Raw genomic sequence first — 21677 nt, forward strand, 5'->3', positions numbered from 1 at the left:
AGAACTAAGTGAGCGGATCTTTATAAAAATTGGTATACTTGCACAGAAAATGATACAGTTTTAGATGAAAATTTGAAAATTAAAAATTTTTGATTTTTAATAATTGTTATTGAAAAATTAATTGTTTATTTAAAAAATAAACCATGTTCTCGTTGTCGTAGAAAGTTGATGCAAAGTTTAGTGTAAAGGGAATTTCATAAGGATTCGAAAACCGTTTTAAAATTTCGTGGAACGCAATTAGCAAAAAAGTTATCGCGTTTTTTGTGCGGCGCTGCGTGTCTCTAGCGCGCAAAAATAATAATAATAATAAAGCAATAAATAGTAAAACACAGTAAAACCCGCTACCCCGTTTTACGCGAATTCGGAGATACGCGGTTTTTTATGGTCGCGCGAATTAACTCGTAATTAATTAATAAATAATTTATTGTTATTTTTTTCGTTGTTTTTTTTCATAAAAAGTTAAATAGTTTTATTACTTGATATTTTATTAAACATATATCTTCTAAATTCTAAATTATTGCACTTATTTGATATGAAAACTTAAACCCCGATTTACGCGAATTCGACTTACACGGTCTTCGCTCGGTCCCCCCTATCGCGTAAGTCCGGGGTATTACTGTAATACTAATGGTGTCAATACATTTTTTTAAGTTATGGGCAAAAAACGTTTTTCTCTAATTTTTAAAAATTCAATAACTGTGGATAAAATTTCAAATAAACGTTCGCTAATAGCTCAAAAGATGCGGCTTTAAAAACTCTACCTAACATTTTTTTAAAGTTATGGGCAAAAAACGATTTTTGAAAAATTTTAAAATGCAAAAAAAAAATAGTTTATCTGTATTAACATGGCTCAAAGTACTCTCATTATTTGTCCGCCAGTGAGACCTACAATTTAAAAAAATTTATTCCCTTAGCTCTTATAGTTTTGGAGATATTTAAGAAAATTTAGTGTATATATATATACACACCCACACACGGAACGACATTTTTTAAAAATGTGATTTTTGGATTCCTGAGGTGGAAAGATATAAAGATACATCAAAAAATCAAGTTCGAAAAATTTTGGTATTACAATGCTTCCTTTATGAGGAAGCAATAATATGTTTAAATTTACAATGCTTTTCATCGATGCGTATTATATTATAACTAATTCAAGTTTTCGTACAATAAAATATTAATTTCATCATAATTCTATTCTATAATTTGTCATCTTTACTTATTAAAGTAACTTTTATGTAACTTTGAATTATAAAATTTACTTTTTTTAAATTAAATTGTTAGAATATTTATAGAAGTATAGAAAAAAGTAATAGATGAAGGTGAATACACCCTAGCGGATGGGTTCAACGCGATTTGAACGGAATAACGTTGAAACACCGTTGGGAACACAACGGTCACTAAAAATGTTATTTAAAAAATAAAATATGATAAAGTATTTATTGGTATTTGTAGAAAAAGTGTTCATGAGTAATTTACGACCTTATTTGTATCAATTTAATACGAAATAAGTGAAATAAAAGATAAAATATGGAGCACTGTTATATCAGGGTTTTCTGTCAAATTTTTATATAATTCAATGAAAAGTGTTTTAGATATGATTTTTTAATAATAAAAAAGCAGTGAAAAAGTATAAATTTATTATTTTAAAGCATTTGAAAGGGTAATAAATAGTGAAAATTAATGTGTTTATTGTGTACTATTTGTGTGTATAGGACAACGTTTATCGACAGCAAGTTACAGGTTACATCGGTGAACGCTAGATGGCAGCACAGTAAACAATTTTTTTTGGGTTTGCTGATTACGAATATAATAAATTCAATTATTGTTTAATTGTTTTGATCCGCCATATTGGATCCGCCATTTTGATTTTTGGAAATCTGTTATTATATTCGTAATCAGCAAACCCAAAAACCCCCGAGTAGCAAGCTGATGGAGAATTTGATTATGTTTTAATTTTTTTCTATTTTGTTATATTTTATTTGGTATTTTGAATTTTCGAAATGTTTTCAAATTTGTAATTAGCGACCCCGAAAACCCCCTAGTAACATTTTTTAAAAATATTCAATAAGTCTTTAGCATTTTTTTTTATTTGTCTCTAGATGCATCATCGACGTTCACTGGGTTAAATATTTTTCTTGTCAAAGTCTTATTAATTGTTTACTGTGCTGCCATCTAGCGTTCACCGATGTAACCTGTAACTTGCTGTCGATAAACGTTGTCCTATACACACAAATAGTACACAATAAACACATTAATTTTCACTATTTATTACCCTTTCAAATGCTTTAAAATAATAAATTTATACTTTTTCACTGCTTTTTTATTATTAAAAAATCATATCTAAAACACTTTTCATTGAATTATATAAAAATTTGACAGAAAACCCTGATATAACAGTGCTCCATATTTTATCTTTTATTTCACTTATTTCGTATTAAATTGATACAAGTAAGGTCGTAAATTACTCATGAACACTTTTTCTACAAATACCAATAAATACTTTATCATATTTTATTTTTTAAATAACATTTTTAGTGACCGTTGTGTTCCCAACGGTGTTTCAACGTTATTCCGTTCAAATAGCGTTGAACCCATCCGCTAGGGCATTATTATTAGAGTACATATATTCGAACACTTGTGCGAAGCACTTTATTTGTACTAACTTCTGAATAAAAAATACATAGGTATAGGTTGAAAGGCATTAAACAATACTTGACAAGTAGTTAGATCTTTCTGTCATCAGCTCTTACGAGTTACTAACAGGCTGTGTCGAGGGGTTTTTCACTCTAGAATACTTGCGAGTACGTTATTTGATTTCATGAAGATTCTGGATAAATGCAAGTGACTTCACTGTCCAGAATAACTTAAATGCAGTGTTTCACGATATTTCATTTTATTCTAGCAACTGTAAAATAGCTCGATGAATTCTAAAAGTAAGTCGACGTTTATGCAGTATTTCAACTCGTATTCGCGCGGAATCTCTCTAAACAGCACGGTACTCCCTGATACTCCCTCATACTCTTATGTATTCCCGTCGATTCTCAGATTCTGTTCGCTGTATATTGCACAGAATTGAAGCAAAATTTAATCATTTCTTGCAGCTGAAGCAACTTGTTAAACATAAATCGAGTAAATAGTAATGAATATAATCCCTCACAACAAAAGGATATTCAGGATATCCTTGGGACGTCCTGGGGATATCGATTTGTTTTCGGCGGTTTGGATATCCCTGGGATATCTTAGAGATGTCCATGGATATCCAGAGAATATCTTAGGGATATCCGAATCGCCAAAAGCAAATGGATATCCCCAGGACGTCCCAGGGATATCCTGAATATCCTTGTGTTGTGAGGGATGATATATAATATAATTATATATTTAATTATAATTAATAATTGATAATTGTTAATAACACAGCCACATACAAAAACAAGTTTTGATCTGGGGATCTGACTATGTATACTTTATGTTTTTTGGGTCGCTGAATTCGAATCCGAGGTCCATTTAACCCCATGAAATTGGGGTTTTGACATAACCCCAAAAAACCAATATGCGGACACGTTTTTGAAAAGTTCATCGAATTCGATTGAAACTTGTTACTCGAGGGTTTTTGGGATCTCTGATTACGAATCTGAAGTCAGATTTTAAATATTCAAAATGGCACATCCAATATGGCAGACACGTTTTCACAGGAAATTAATCTTTGTCATACTAAAAATCAGAATACACCTAATATTATTTGATATACTCATGTTATTACAGATATCATAATATTATAAACGTTTTATTGAATTAAAATAAATTAAAGGCAAAAATTGCAATTTTATCTTTTACATTAAAATATAATAATTGAGAAATTTTTTTTGGAACTTTTTGTTTGAAAACTTTGTTGTATAAAAACAGAAATTAAGTTTTACTGTACACTAATTATTCTGAAGTTATAATTTGTTACTCACAAAATTTTCTAATAAAAAATTATATTTTTCAGTTATTCCCAGGTATTCCCGATATTCTCAAAAATTCTTGGCGGTTCTCACAGTATTCGTACGCTATACTGCACTATTCCTTCGTTACTCCTAAAATTCCCTTGGATTCTCTTGTTATTTCACCTGATTTGTTAATTATAGATGGTGTAAATCAAAACTCCTCAAATTTTTGGATTGAAATATTATTCGTGATTTACTCTTCATTCTTCGTTTGTTCGACAAATAATTCTGAAAATATTCTTAGCACTAAAATCGTTATATTCTAGAGTGAAAAACCCCTCGGGCTGTGTACATTCGCTAGACTTTAGACTGGACCTGAAATGTACCTGGGACGACCGTCATAAAATTATCAAATGTTGTCCCTTTGGCAATATCGTTTCAATACCAATGTAAATTGTAAATTTTGAGTCACAAATAAACAAAAATTTAAAGGGAAGTATCACCCTCAATTTTGGTGAGGGTCAAAAAAATAAAATTTTTATTTTTGACGATTTTAGAATTTTTATTTCTTGAAAAAATTAATATTTTTGAAAATCCATGCGAGAGATTCTAAAGAATCATTTAAAAGTGTGGAAAAAATTTGACAATGAAAAATACTTAAAATTGTGAAAGGAGATACATATTTAATAGGAAAGTGCAATGATGTTTTAACTTATATTTTTCTTCTAAAAAAATTAAAATTTTTGAAAATCTATGCGAGAGATTCTTAACCCTTCGTGTGTAAAGGTGGGTCATTTGTGTCCCAGCCAAAATTTTTTTAGTGTTTATTTTCTCCATTTGTTTATAAAAAATAAATGCAACAATAATTTTTTTAACATTTTTATGATTAATGTAAGAATTTGAGGGTTGTAAAAAGTACTATGAATTTTGTTGAGCACATTAACACATTAATAACACAGTGGGAAGTTAATGACCCACGTTTACAGACGGAAGGTGCCGAAAAAACGTTAACAAACGAAGGATTAAGAATCATTAAAAATGATATTTAAAATATTAATTTTTTTTAGACATTAACTTCTAAAAGGGTCAAAAATTATAGTTTTATTTTTTTGACCATTCTTTAAGTTTTTAGAACCCAAATATAGGCGTCACGACAAAAGTGGCCATCAGTGACGCGTCACGCCTTAGACCACAATCTCATTTCTACCTTTTCTTACCATTATTTCTCTCCTGAAATTGGTTACTCGGAGGTTTTCGAGGTCGCTGATTACGAATCCGTTGTTAGTTTTTTAAAATTCAAAACCTCCGGGTAACGAGTTTGAAGCGAATATGTATGATTTTTGAAAATATTTTTCTCGACACTCGTGGTCAGATTTTTGTATTTGAGTCTGACACTCAAGGAGTTAAGAATTATTGGAATTCTCATTTAAACTGTATCCATGGTACCTCTCTTCATTATAAGTACATACATATGAGAAAATAACAGTATGAAAAATGAAAAACTTTCATTTTCCAATTCCTGTTTACCAATTTTATTCCATTACGTGCAAAAAACTAAGGAAAAAATTTTAAATGATGTACAAAATATTAAAAAGAAGATAAAACGTTTAAAAGCAAGTAAAATAATTTTAAATGGAGTGACTTATTCTATTGAGTAACAAATCTTTTGCTCTATAGAAGACGGAAAAGTAGTTCAAGCTGTCACCAACACAACCTCAGCGTTTGAAAAAAAATTTTGTTTTCGATTTTTTTTACATTTTTTTAATCTTTTTAATGTCAAAAATACGCGTGTAAAATATTTTGAAGAAATTCCGATTTTTTAAAAAGTTATACACGAATATAAACTCGAATATATACCTGCATGTATATATCGAAATTTAAACTTCGGAGTATGTCGTACTCCATACATAAAATTGTCAAATCTGTGAGTCTTTCTTGAGACATGGTAGTGCGCAAATAGTTTTTAATTCGCCTTAATTTGGAAAACGATCTTTCGCCGGTACAGTTAGTTACCATGAGACTCAAAAACAAGCGTAGAATAGCTTCAACGTTTGGAAAAGCAACTTCTATTTTGTCACAAACAATGATTTCATAAAGCATTTCAAGAGATATGTTTCTTTTTTCCGAATGATGTTTTTTTACAAACAAATGAAAATGATCTAGTTCATGAGCGAAATCTTCTTGCACATCCTCCGAGTATTTCTCTTTCAATGAATCTATACCTTTTTGAATATCGCTCAGACTAGCATATAAATCAGTAAAACATGAGAACATTTCTGAAATTTCACTGTAAATTTTAGATCGTTTTTCTAAATTGGTGCTAAGTGCATCGAACATTGGATAAAACGACTGAATCCGGAATTTATCTCGTGGAGAAAGAGTTTCGTCAGCATCTATAGCATTCCCATCATTAACTTATTTCTTTCTTTTCCTTCTTCTTGTTGTCGCAGATTTGTAATCTACATCAGGGAGTTTTTCTTTTGCCGCCGATTCAATATTATCAAAGTTATCACGAAAAGTTTGCACCAATTGAGCCAGAGAAGAGTATAAGTTTGAAGTTGTACTTATTGTGACTTTTGAATTCTGTAGGGACTTTGAAGTTTTCTCAAATTCATTTAAAATTTTATGCCAAAATTCTAACATAAAAATGAATTCAAATTCTTCCATTTTTCCAACGATTCCGACTGCTTCATTTCTACAATCCCCCGTCTCTTGATTATCTTCGATAATTTCATACAGCGTTTCAACAATTTCATCGTAACTTGTAATTATAGCTGCAACAGATTTTGCGTGGGCATTGCAACGTGTATCCGAAAGTCGTTGAAGATGTAGAGTTTTATCATTATTTTTCATAGTATCATTCAGTAACGACCATCGTTTCGTAGATGCTGAAAAAAATAGGTAAAGTTCCTGAACAATAGCAAAAAAACGAACAGCTGCTAAACAACTATCAACTGATGCACGACCAACAAGATTCAGGGAATGACCAGCGCAAGGAACATACAAGGCGTAGTCATTTATATCACGAATTTTTCTTTGCATGCCTTTGTTTTTACCAGACATGTTAGCAGCATTATCATGAGATTGCCCTCTACACTTACTGAAATCAATGGTATGGGTGTCAATATTTAGATATGTCAAAAATCTCTCAACTGGTTTTCCAGTAGCTGGCGAAACATATCGAATGATAAGAGTGGTTTGATCAACGTGTGATAAATCTCGAGTTGAATCCACAGATATACTAAAATATCCTGCAACTTTCACATCATGTAAAATTGATTTTCTAACCTCGACAGCCAGCAAATGAACAATTTCATCACATGTTCTCTTTGATAAATACGATGTATGTCCAGAACCAGAATTTCCGTATTGTTTAATGTGATTGGCAAGGAAAGGATCGAACAAAGCAATTAATTCTAGAAGACCTAAAAAATTTCCATTGCTTGGCGAGCCAAATTTTTCTTCGGTTCCTCTGAATGACAAACCACGTTCTGATAAAGTGCACACAACTGCGATTACACGACGTAAAACTTCTTTCTAATATTTTTGTTCTTTACTTATTTGGTATTCGAACTTCAAACACAAATTGTCCCGATTTCTTTCTAAAAATTTCACCAAATTTTCCCTGTGGTTTTTAGAATTTTCGTGGTTTTCAACGTTAATTTTTGAATTCCTCCAGTCCGAAAAGCCAACAGTCAATCCAGTACAAGACATAGTAAACAATTTGCACACAAAGCAATAAATGTTTCCAGTGGCAGGAGAGAAAACCAACCAGTCTCTGTTATATTTTTCGCCGTTGACCTTCTTTCCTTGAAATATACTTTTCGGACAGTAACGAGTTGCATTAGGAAATTCGTGTTTGGATTTTTCAAATGGTCCATTCCAATGTTGACATTCCAAAGGTCCTTTTTTCACCCAATATTCAATATCAGTAGGAGACAATTGGGTCCACAGACCAACATCTGCACATTGAACATTATGCAAAGATTCCACTTTTTCAACACTGACAAGAGACTCATTCTGAAGAGGATTTAAAAGTGAAGAAATGCTGAGCTGAGAATTTTCCAAATTTTCGAGTTGGGAACTTTCTTTACTATCCTGAATTTCATTTTTGTTGGACAATGAGTCATTTATATTTTCACAAATTTCAGGATCTATAGCAATAACATTCGATGCATGTGAATCATTGCTGCTATTTGATGATTCCTATTGAAAAAAGTAAGTCAAGAAAAAATAAGATTTTTAAATATTACAGTATACGTCGTCATTAATTTATATTTATAAAGGTTGGCGGATTTTTTAGAAAATCTGTTATTTTAGGCAACTTTTTTATAGACTCTTCACGTTCTTCTTTTCGTTTTCTTTTTTGATGTCCACTTTCATAGTTTCTGCTCATTGTGACTTCACATCAAAAACTTACGAAAATTTTATTACAACGTAATAAAACACGTTTCAAAACAAATATATTCTTGTATACTTTTAATTCAATATATATTTAAATTAACAACACTGTTTTTAAAATGATGAAATAAACTTATATTTTTACAAGATTATTATCTAGGACCGAAATTAGTACGTGTTTGCCAAAATTCTGCCTGTGAAAAATTCCAAACAAATTATTATATCATTCACGAATTCAATTACAAATTATGTAAAAAAAAACACAAGGAATATATTAACAAAAAGAACTCAGTGATTTGCAATTGTGTCACATTAAAGTCCAAAAACAAATAAATTAAAAGTAAGATCTATTTTTAAATATAAAATCAGTCTTTTCAGGTTATATACAAATTGTAAACGTTGCATCTCTTACCCAAGGAGACTTTGTTGTCTTTGATAAAGATATTTCTAACTAAGTGACTAAAACGAAAAATAACATATAAAGCGTTTGAATAACACTACCTTATTCTTATTAATTCGATTCCACTACCATTAAAATAAACATGAGCTCTACAAACAACTTTCATGTTAATACTGATGCGCCATGATAATTTTCTGATGCCAGCTGATCAACATAGTCATGACAGGGCTGCAGGGCTAAGTTATCTTGGTGAAAACTTCGGAATAGTGATTCCTTACCAATGTAGATGGCGTGATATGCTAATGTTCTCTTTTTCGTAAGGACGAGAAGAAATAAGATTATAAAAAAAAAGAAAAATTGTAACGAGATTAATTGTTGACCACAATTCTGTATAGAAAAATACAAAGAATTTTAATTATATTGAAAAAAATTATTGATGTTTTTGTTTACTTATTTTGAAATAAATGATGAAAGTGAAATTTTAAATTCAAGTTTAAAATAAATTTAAATTACCACTTAAATTTAAAAATTGAAAAAAAATTTAACCTAGACAAATTTGGGGGCCCCCGGCAAGCCGGGGCCCTAAGCAACTGCTTATTTTGCATGCATATAAATCTTGCCCTGCACATTTTTTTACTTTTTTTACTCCTTCACCCCCACTATTGCGTACATTAGCGCCATTTTTTCTGCTGGTTGTCACAAATTTACTGACCCCCCCTTCCTCTTAAAGTGTCACGTAATTTACCACTAATCTTTAAATCCTTATTAGATCAAAAATATTTTTAAAAAACTGATTTTGAGTTAACATAATTAAAATGAACGTTTAATCAAGGTAAAACAATTAGTCAACATAAAATAAAATTTATTTAGAGGTAAGGTCCCTTTCACTGTAGTTCATCACATATATCGTATTTGTATAAAATTAAACAAATTTCAAGAAAAAATTGTTTTTCAAAGTAATAAATCAAGATCCCTTATTGAAAATCCCCTGTACAAGATCTCGTACAAGAAAATGTACATGTTCAGCAGTTGAACTTGTACCTGTTCTGGTGAGAACATGTACAAGAAAATGTACAATTTCGGTACCAGAATTTGGAACAAGTTCTTGTTTTAGAACTTGTACAAGATCTTACACAACATCATGTAAAAGAAAATATATTTAATCTTTGTATACAAAAAAATGTACATGTTCTTGTACATGTTATTGTAAATATTCTTGCGCAGGTTCATGTTCTTGTACAAGTTCATTTAAAAAAATTTTTTTCAAAACAATTTTGAGATTTTAATAATTTAGAATCATTAAAACTCTTTACTTATGCATGCTAAAAATTATTGCGCAGCTGTAAAGTCCTACGAAAACTACTGCGCAGCCTTTAAAGTTTTTTATTTTTGCTAAACGAAGACAAATGAACCTGTACAAGAACGTGTACAAGAACATATACATTTTCTTGTATACAAATATTAACTATATTTACTTGTACAAAATCTTGTGCAAGATCTTGTACAGGTTCTCATACAAGAACTTGTTCCAAATTCTGGTACCGAAATTGTACATGTTCTCACCAGAACAGGTACAAGTTCAGCTGCTGAACATGTACATTTTCTTGTACAAGATCTTGTACAGGGATTTTCAATAGGGGATTATTTAATTATTTTTAATACAAATACATTGTTAACATTTATAGCCAGTATAATCGACAGAATAACTTTAAATAAAAATATATAACATTATAATATATTATAATATATTTAAATTATATTTAATTATTTATATGTATTTAAGGGGGGTAAGGTATTAAAATTTTTTTTTGCATTTTTTTTATTTTTTTAAATGAATGTATAACATCTCAAGAACATTGTGTCTAAATTTCAGGTCAATCGGAGAAAAATTGACCGAGTTATGAGTATTAAACGTCCGAAGGTCAATATCCCAAGAGTGTCGCGTAACGCTTTGTAATTTGTTTAATTTTAAATTTGCAATATTTTTAGATACTCCATTTGAAAGAGCGATTCCTAAGCCATAAGAAATGTTTGTTGACAAATTTTTTAAATTGCGTTTTAATGTTTAAAAATAGTGCCAAACATCAAGTAAAATTTTTGTACATCTGATCCTTAAAGTTTAGAGCGTTTTTCTGGAACTCGGTACTTTTGAAGTCGGTGTTCATCATAACTCGAAATCTACTGAACCAATCGTTCTGAAACTTGGCATAGTACTTCGTCACATAATTCCCCAGAGATCCCTGGGAGCTTTTTTTTCAAAAATTACTAATTTTACAATAACAAATTGGATGATTTTTTATAGAGAAAATCGGGTTTTTGGCTTCAAAGTGCTACAAAAAATTCAAAAATAAAAAAAAAACCCTCCCAGGGATCCCTAGAAAAACATCTCGTTTAACAAATCCATTTTGATTCTTTTGTTTTAGATGATTCTATTGCGAGTTACAGTGAACACCGCAAAATAACTTTTTTTTGGAGAGCCAGAGGAAATGTACTGTCACTCGATCAATTCTCAATATTTTGCAATAAACTTTGGTGAAATACTGTTCAAATGTTGTACTATTATATAAAAATTTAATAAATACTAGCGTTGTATTCCTCGCTCGGTTATAGTTGTACTTATTGTTGTTTACTTATTGTAGTTTATGTATATGATATATATAATTTATGTTTTAAATTAATATCTTATTATTATTGTATAAAATTTATCTTAATTTTGATCAGTATCATTGAAGGATGAAATGACAATTGTTAAATATTAGATGCTTTTTTTATTATAATTATGACAACAATATTAATTATATTATATTATAATATATTATATAATATAATAATATATCATATTATATTATAATATATTTTTTTATCTTAACCCATTAACGCCCAAAAACTGAAAATTCTTTGTACACATTCAGGTTACGTTATTTTAAATAAATCGGTCAACATTTTCTACGAGAGGTACATTTCCTATAGGTCTTGAGTGTGCTCTTTCCGATTCCGGTATCAAAAATTAATTTCGTCTAAGCCAAAATTAAATATGGCGGTTTAAATATCAAAAAACACAAAAAAAGTTTCATTTTTTTCAGTTTGACATTTTTTTCAATCGGAAAAAATGTAAGAATAAAATTAAATTGTCAACCATAGGTGCATAAAAGTTGTGTACTTTCGAGAAACGTAAAGTAGAATAAAAAATTTCAAGATGGCGGACCAAATATGGCGTCAAAATCATTGTAAAATGTGAAAATTTTGTGCAATATTGGTCAAATTGACAAAATGTAACTGGATTTGCCTGAATTTTGTTACTCGGGGGTTTTTGGGGTCGCTGATTAAGAATCTGAAGTCGGTTTTCAAAAATGCAAAATGGCCGATCCAATATGGCGGATGAAATTTTAAAAATACATTCAATTGGTCTGAATTTTCATACTCGGAGGTTTTCGGGGTTGCAGATTACGAATTTGAACTTCTTTTTTAAAAATTCAAAATGGCGGATCCAATATGGCGGATGAAAAATTTTAAAAATGCATTCATTTGGTCTGAATTTTCATACTCGGAGGTTTTCCGGGTTGCTGATTACGAATTTGAACTTCATTTTTAAAAATTAAAAATGGCGGATCCAATATGGCGGATGAAAATTTTAAAAATGCATTCATTTGGTCTGAATTTTCATACTCGAAGGTTTTCGGGATTGCTGATTACGAATTTGAACTTCATTTTTAAAAATTCTAAATGGCGGATCAAATATGGCGGACTAAAAAAAACAATTCATCGTATTTACATGAAATCAGTTACTCGGGGGTTTTTGGGGTCGCTGATTAATAATCTGAAGTCGGTTTTCAAAAATACAATATGGCGGATCCAATATGACAAATGAAAAATGTAAAAATCCGTTCAAATAGCCTGAAGGGGTTTTCAGTTTTTTTTAGCAGCCCATTTAGGCGTTTACCAATTCTTACCACGTGAAGGTAGACAAAATTAAGAATGTTATTTTTATTTTATTTTTTTAAATATAATTTGTTTATTTTAGAGTTAATTATTAATACTGAATTAAAAATTTATTTATTCACATTTCTGAATATTTCTAGTGACATACACACAGAAAGAAATAGTTAGTAAAACTTTCATGAACTAGATATTATCTTCTTGATGGGCACGAAGTTAGTAAATTTTTAAACTTTTTCAACGAATTCATCAACTTTTTCTGTGCGCATGCGTAAACATTGGATTTTATGGAGATAGTGGTTATGGATCCGCCATTTTGTATTTTACAAACCCGACTTCAGATTCTTAATCAGCAACCCCAAAAACCCCCGAGAAACTGATTTCATGTAAATACGATGGATTTTTTTCAAAATCCGCCATATTGGATCCGCCATTTTTAATTTTTAAAAATGAAGTTCGAATTCGTAAACAGCAACCCGGAAAACCCCCGAGTATAAAAATTTAGACCAAATAAATACATTTTTAAAATTTTTATCCGCCATATTGGATCCGCCATTTAGAATTTTTAAAAATGAAGTTCAAATTCGTAATCAGCAACCCCCCGAAAACCTTCGAGTATGAAAATTCAGACCAATTGAATGCATTTTTAAAATTTTCATCCGCCATATTGGATCCGCCATTTTTAATTTTTAAAAATGAAGTTCAAATTCGTAATCAGCAACCCGGAAAACCCCCGAGTATGAAAATTCAGACCAAATGAATGCATTTTTAAAATTTCATCCGCCATATTGGATCGGCCATTTTGCATTTTTGAAAACCGACTTCAGATTCTTAATCAGCGACCCCAAAAACCCCCGAGTAACAAAATTCAGGCAAATCCAGTTACATTTTGTCAATTTGACCAATATTGCACAAAATTTTCACATTTTACAATGATTTTGACGCCATATTTGGTCCGCCATCTTGAAATTTTTTATTCTACTTTACGTTTCTCGAAAGTACACAACTTTTATGCACCTATGGTTGACAATTTAATTTTATTCTTACATTTTTTCCGATTGAAAAAAAATGTCAAACTGAAAAAAATGAAACTTTTTTTGTGTTTTTTGATATTTAAACCGCCATATTTAATTTCGGCTTAGACGAAATTAATTTTTGATACCGGAATCGGAAAGAGCACACTCAAGACCTATAGGAAATGTACCTCTCGTAGAAAATGTTGACCGATTTATTTACAATAACGTAATCTGAATGTGCTATGTGATACAGGATGCAGGTGTCCATCTATGTTTTGAGAATAATTTCAATTCTATGAAAAAAAATAGAAAAGCAGATAATAGATTTGTTGTGCCGTATAATCCTTATTTGCTATTACTTATAGAGGGTCACATTAACATTGAACCAGTATCTTCATCCATGCATTTAGTCAAATATTTAGATAAATATTTTTTTAAAGGTCATGACTGTGCTTTAATTGAAATGAAAACTGTGGATAATGATATTATAAGTGAAAATATTGAATCAACTAAAGATTCAAATGATGTAAAAATTAATAAAGAATATAATGAAATAAAACAATATGAGAATACAAGATATGTATGTCCTCCTGAAGCAATGTTTAGATTGCTTGAATTTAAAATACATGAAATGTCACATACAATTTATAGATTAGCTGTTCATATTGAAAATGAACCAAACGTATATTTTAAAGAAGGTTCAGAAGAACAGTTCTTAAAGAGAAATAATAACACTACACTTACTGCATGGTTTGAATTAAATAAGGTAGATTCAGAAGCACGAAATGAACTATATGTTAATATTCCGCAACATTATGTTTTTTGTAAAATAAAAAAAGTTTGGAATAAAAGAATTAAAATAAAGAAACCTTTTATAAGTAGAATGTACATAGTAAGTCCACGTTATCGTGAAAAATTTCATCTTAGATTATTTCTCTTACATGTAAAAGGTGCTACGTCATTCAATGATATGTGAATTTTTCGCCTACATATGGGCAAATCCACAGAACCGGCCGATTTCATGTTACTCACATATTTTTCTATTTTAGAAGTATTATATTAATTATTTTCATACTTCAACCATTTTGTAATATCTCTGAGAACCTATTGAAATAAGAAAATTGAATAAATGTGAACCTTCTAGTCTTTTATAAAAAATAAAATCGAATTAAGTAACTTAAAAAATGAAATTTACGGTGTTACTCCAGGTATAAATTTTAATTCTTATAGGTATAACTTGTTCGGCATAGATCCGAACAATTCCAAACTGTGGTGAATTATAGTTTACTTATTGAAGAATGTTTTGAAAGTAATAAAAAATATGTGCTCTTAAATAAAAAGAAATGATAGTCGTTGAAAGTAGCGTTACTCATTATTTTATAATAATGAAATGTCTATACATTTTTGTAAATATCTTTTGCGGCGATTATTCGATTTGAATTTTTCAAATTGGAGCTTATTGCTTGTGAACAGACGAACAAATGTATGTATCATAGAATAGAGTGCAATCAGAATTAAAGAAAATATTCCAATAATTATCACTCTATGTTTAAGCGTGAACCATTTTCAACTTAGCCTTTTTTCAGTAGCACAACTACAGGATAAAATATGATGAGTTGAAAACATGTGTGATTATATAAAGACATTATTATAATTCTTGTATGCAAACGCCAAATTATATTTTCAATTTATAACGTCTAAAAATTAAAAATAAAAAAAAATTTATCGAAATTTAACTAGTTAATCGTGAAAAATGAATTATCCTTTCATTTGTTTTATTTTCAAAGTTATATCAAAATCGATGTCAATAATGTCAGTTTGTTGGTTAAAATAGTTAATATCAAAATTAGTAAGTAAACAATTTAATTTACAGAAATAAAAAATTAAATGCTAATAAATAAAATATATAATAAAATATGATAAAATATAAATAATTTATTTTTGATAATTAAAAAATTAATTATTTGTATTTTATCATATTTTATTATTCAAAATGTTTTGCACATATTTCAAATAATATATTAAAAAAAACAAAGAAATGCCATTTATAATTATAATTTCCAGAAGAAAAATAATATTTTCGTTTTTGGCTTTTAACTCAAACGGCATTAAAATAAAATGAATCACGCAAGAAGATAATTGTTCTTGAATATATTTTAAAGAAAGTAAACCATAAATAAAAGGTGTGCTTGCTATTTGGAAAATTTTCATCTTGATAAGTAAAAATCGGCCGGTTCTGTGGATTTGCCCATATGTACATATCATAATCCAATTAATGCTTGTGAATTATTTGAAAAATATAAAATGCACTTCTATCATCCAAAAATAAATCCTGAGCAAGGAGAAATTTGGGCTCTAAGAATAATAAGGAATATTCTAATAATGAATAGTTTATCGTTAAAAGATTTTAATTTACCAACAAATATTGAATTATCTTTCCCCATTTGTTACTTAGAACCATCCATTGATAGTGAAATTAAACCTAGAGAAAATGGGTCCTCATTGATGATGGTCCTGGAGGCAGTGGTAAAAGTTATTTACTGAATGCACTTATTGAATTCTTCAATGAAAATGAAATTTCAATAATGTCAGTGGCATGGACAGGGATAGCAGCAAATCTATTGATAAATGGCAAAACTGTACATACAACGTTTAAATTACCATTGATGATAAATGAACAAACAATATGCAATATAAAAAGTTGAGAAAAATTCGATCCTTGGAAGGAATAAAATAACATAAAAATTGTATGTTATTAATATTGTTTATTGTCACAAAACAAGAAACGACGTTTCGATGACTTGGTTTGTCATCATCTTCAGGTTAAATCTAATGAAAATATTTATAATTTTATTTATAACACCACATTATCTTTTCTTTTAAAAAAAAATAATAAAGAATAAACAAGTAATAACAATTACCAAAAAATTAATTGAACCGTTACATCTTAGCGTAAGAAAATTTTATTTTGCACAGACTATGCTGGCACGTCAGGTTTATAGACCAGTATCGTCAAGACTAAATTAATAATACAAAATTTAAAATCTAAATGAAATAGAGGAGTCAATGAACTTAGATGTAAACAGCACGTGGAAGTGAAATATTTTCAGAAAAATAGAATCACGAGTCTAATTTGGAAATTAAAGGGAAGTATATTTTGTTTAGATACATTATGTCTTCTTTTTTGTTAATTGTAAAATCATTAATTTTTATGTGTAACATTTCTGAAAAACATCGTTTTTTATAATTTTGTTCACGGTCTAGTATAAGAACATTATCCCAGTCAAACTCGTGATTCAATTTTGATCGATGTAATCTTGATAATGGTCTATAAATCAGACGTGCCAGCATAGTCTGTGCAAAATAAAATTTTCTAACGCTAAGATGAAACGGTTCAATTAATTTTTTGGTAATTGTTATTACTTGTTTATTCTTTATTATTTAAAAAAAAGAAAAAAAAAGATAATGTGGTGTTATAAATAAAATTATAAATATTTTCATTAGATTTAACCTGAAGATGATGACGAATCAAGTCATCGAAACGTCGTTTCTTGTTTTGTGACAATAAACAATATTAATAACATACAATTTTTATGTTATTTTATTCCTTCCAAGGATCGAATTTTTCTCAACTTTTTATTAAACATTCCGGAAGGGAAAATCCTTACTCTACAAATATGCAATATAAATCCTAATACAATTGATGGCAAAGAATTAAAGAATGTCAAGTAATAATTTGGGATGAAATAACCATGACTTCAAAGCATGGTTTTGAAGCAGTAGATAGATTGTTAAGAGATTTATGTCTAAGTACAGAGAGTTTTGGTAATAAAATTATTATTGCATCTGGCGATTTTAGACAAACTTTACCAATTGTTAGAAATGGAAATACAAAATTGACAGTAAATAATTGTGTTAAAAAAAGTGAATTATGGTCAAATTTTAAATGTTTCACATTACCTGACAACAAAAGAGTATCTAATAATGAAAAAGAATTCAAAAATTGGCTTCTACAAGTAGGAAATGGAAAATTTAACAATACATTTGAAGAAAATAATGAAGTAGTAAAATTACCTAATGAAATAATATGTAATGATGATATAATTACTGAAATTTATGGAAAATCCATAGATTCAAATGAATGTGATATTCAAGAAAAAGTAATATTAGCACCAAGAAATAATGATGTATTTGAATTAAATAATGATGTTGTTAAACGAATAACAAGTGAGCCTAGAGAATATTTAAGTATAGATTCATCTGAAGAAGATGAAAAGTGTGACACAATAACTAACTTAATACCAATTGAAGTATTAAATACTTTAACTCCAAATATTAATTTAGAAAGAGGTCTTTGTAATGGAACAAGACTAAAAGTTATTAAAATAGGTAGTTTTTCTATTAATGCACAAGTACTAATAGAAAATTATAAAAATGAGATTGTAATTTTGCCACGAATTACATTGTCACCGTCTAACGAAGAAATACCATTTCAAATGACAAGAAAGCAATTTCCAATAAGGCTTGGATTTGCTTTAACAATAAACAAATCTCAAGGCCAATATTTCCAAAAAGTAGGCATATACCTTCCATCACATGTTTTTAGTCACGGACAATTATATGTTGCTTTATCAAGAGTAACTTCAAAATATAATCGTTTTTGGAAATTTGTTAACTTAATATAATAGAAGATGTTTCGTTTTAAAATAAGAAATGTTAAAATTATTAAGTTAAAAACAATTGATTTCAATGACACTTAAAATTAGGCACAATATTATAGGTTCCTAACTAAAAATTTAAAAAACAACAATAAATAAGTAAAAAAAACCATAAAAAATTGAAAAAAATTGTTTATATGTAAGTTTTTAAAAATAGAGTAATTTTATAGGTATATATCGAAAAATTTGTAATAAATTGCATAAAATTGCAAAATAACCCTTTTTCGGGTTAAAAAATTGAAAAAAATTGTTTATAAGTAACTTTTTAAAAATAGAGTAATTTTAAAGGTATATATTGAAAAATTCGTAAAAAATTGCATAAAATTGCAAAATAACCCTTTTTTTGGGATAAAAATGCAAAATAACCCTTTTTCGGCTTAAAATTGAAAAAACATGTTACAATAAAAAAGTATGTAAGATTTTCTAAAAGCATATGGCAAAGTATTTTGATTTATTTGAAAATAAGTGGAAATATATTTACCAAGGACGGTGTCGAGGTCACGGGGTCGGTTTCGTTTTTGGAAATTTGTTAACTTAATATAATAGAAGATATTAACTCTTTCTGTATAGCCAAAAAAAATTCGTAAAAATATGCATTTTTTTATGGAATTAACCTTACCCCCCCCCTTAAATCTTATATATTTTTCGTCAAAGTTATTTTTTCGATTATACTTTCTTTATATACAAACTGTGTATTTTTACTGAAAAAAATCTGACTAATTTTTTGGGTCAAAAGGAGTCTAATTTCGGGTTAAGGTTTTTGAAAATCGAATAAAAAGTTTTCTGTGAAACACCCAAGTGATAATTTATTTATTTTTTTCATTAATGATGATAACCATTTCTTATTAAATTTATTCTTTAATCGTTCAAGTACTGCTTCATTGATATCAAGAATGTACAACTGACCTTAGTTTCGGTTATCATCACCATCAAGATGAAGGGCATATGTATTATAATACACTTGTCCGTGTACATGAAAAACATAAGAACCATATCCTTTAGAAATGTCTGATTTTGCTCCCATGCTGGCGAAGACTAATGAATCAAAGCGAAAGTCAAATAACAAATTTTTTAAATAAAATGGATAAGGATTTAAAATTTTTAACTTTACTTTTCCCTTGTGACAGCAACTATTAAATAATTTATCTAACTGACTTTCACACAAAAAATGTAACGCACTACTAAACTTACATTATACATTAATCGAACTTAAATAATTCTGTGTAACTTTATTTTCATAGAAATCTTCAAAGTTTTTAATTGCAACTCCAACAGTGTCTAACATTTTTCTTAACGTTCTTATATGACAAATTCACTTCTTGACACTCTTTCTTTTCATCTTCCGTTTCTATAAATAATTTCTTCCTCTTACATGACAAACTGTTTTCTTTGTGTATTTTCTTTTAATCATCAAGTTGGATTTACATGTTGATGTAAATACAGAATGCAAAATCAAAAATAATAAGAATGAAAGGGATAGTGACATATCGCTGTCCTTTTCACTCTCATTTTTTTCTGTTGTGCATTCTGAATTTACATCAACATGTTAATCCATCCTAAATTTCTGTAGATAATTCCTTCATCTTACATGACAAATTTTTTTCTTTACGTATTTTCTTTTCATTCTCAGTTTCTGTAGACAAAACTCTGTTGTCATTTTTACTGGGAAGAGTCTTACAAAAATATGAAGGGTTTAGTCCACTATTTTGAAGTCCTTTAGCTCGATTTATGAAAAGACAATTCCAATCATTGTCTACAATCGAATTTCTAATATTAGACATTCTTACTGTCGGGAAATTATTTAACCAATTGTTTTCAAAAAGTGATTTCAAATTATTGCTCATTCTATTATTATCAGTTTGATAAATTACACTTTTAATTTACACTGTTAACCAATACAGATGTCGCAAATGCTATTGCATATACTCCACACTCAACTCTACCAATCGGTTGTTGATCAACAGCTTCAAAACCTACTGTTTGTAGAAAAGGGAACAATCTAATTAAATATTCTATTTGAAGAACATTTAAGGTATTACATCGGCACTAATCGGAGTCAAAAGTTTGTAGCTCGCATTACTACTTCCCGCACTATACTTTCGCCCTCAACTCCCTATACTCTCAGCCCATACTGTACCTACTTCTACAAATACACTCGTACACGTATACCCCACACTAGCAGCGATTGGAAGGAGTAGGAGGTTTGACAACGTCGCTATAAGTCTCGCTTTGACTACTGTGGACTACTGTCTCTCTCTAACTAATGTTACCATCCTGCGATGTTGCTACATCAAAGTGGCGGGTGTGCTATATATTGCAAATGACGTCATGAAATAGAATTTTTAATTTATAATTACAAATAAACGGCACGGTAAATTATAAATTTCTTTGTATATTTTAGTTCCAAATTTATTCGTGAATTCAACATTAGTTTTTGAAAAAAATTTATAGAAAACTTCTGATGATATTTATGAAAATGTACTTCTCCCCCATACATTAGTCCCGTCTCCCATGCAAAATAAGCAACTTTGATTGCTAATATCTCTGGTTTCGTACGGCGAAAATTCTTCATATTTTGAAAATTTGTCAAGAATGATAATAAGAACATATGGTAAAATTTTCAAGAAAATCTATAGAAAACGGTTTTACCGATGTGATACCTTAAACACCCTGCATTAAGACTTTCAAAAATATAAAGTTTTATTTCATTGTAATAGACACAAATCCAATAACCAAAATCACATTACTGCTAAAAACTGTTTGAATATGTTTATCTTCTTCTCTAATTGGTACAATTAAATAAAGCATTTGTAAATACAAAGTACTTTGCATAGTGAAAAAATAATTTGAATTTTTTTTTCAACCATTTTTGAAATTTATACATATGTAAATCATTTAAAATTTCATTTATATTTTCAATAATTTTAGAAACGCTTCTATCTAATTTAATATTGTTTTTGTTTACAAACAGATTAATTCAGAATGAAGATGAAGCAGGAATTAGATGGCATAAAAATGCTAATCCTTACAATAGAATAAAAAAGAAATTAGATGATATTAAAATTTATTAATTTATTTATTTCAGTAAACGGGATAAACCCTTTCATACTTATGTATGAGTAATGCTAAGTATGTATAAACCTGTTTTAACAAAATTAAAGTGTAACTTATAGTCAGACTGACCAATGATTAATTTAAACCCAGAATGTGAATCTAGTTTCATTGTTATAAAAAAAATGCTAACATTTCTTAAATTAGATTAAAAAAGAATTAAACAGTT

General features: G+C 28.9%; 1 protein-coding gene across 3 annotated transcripts in view; it reads right to left on the reverse strand.

The window, feature by feature from the left end:
- Positions 1-21677, reverse strand: part of LOC127287511 (uncharacterized) — a 404468-nt gene that overhangs the window by 123375 nt on the left and 259416 nt on the right. The gene's annotated exons all lie outside the window — the stretch shown is intronic.

The sequence above is a fragment of the Leptopilina boulardi genome, unplaced genomic scaffold, assembly GCF_019393585.1.
Source record: "Leptopilina boulardi isolate dan_hultmark-lab unplaced genomic scaffold, ZJU_Lbou_2.1 LbouV2_122, whole genome shotgun sequence".
NCBI lineage: Eukaryota > Metazoa > Arthropoda > Insecta > Hymenoptera > Figitidae > Leptopilina > Leptopilina boulardi.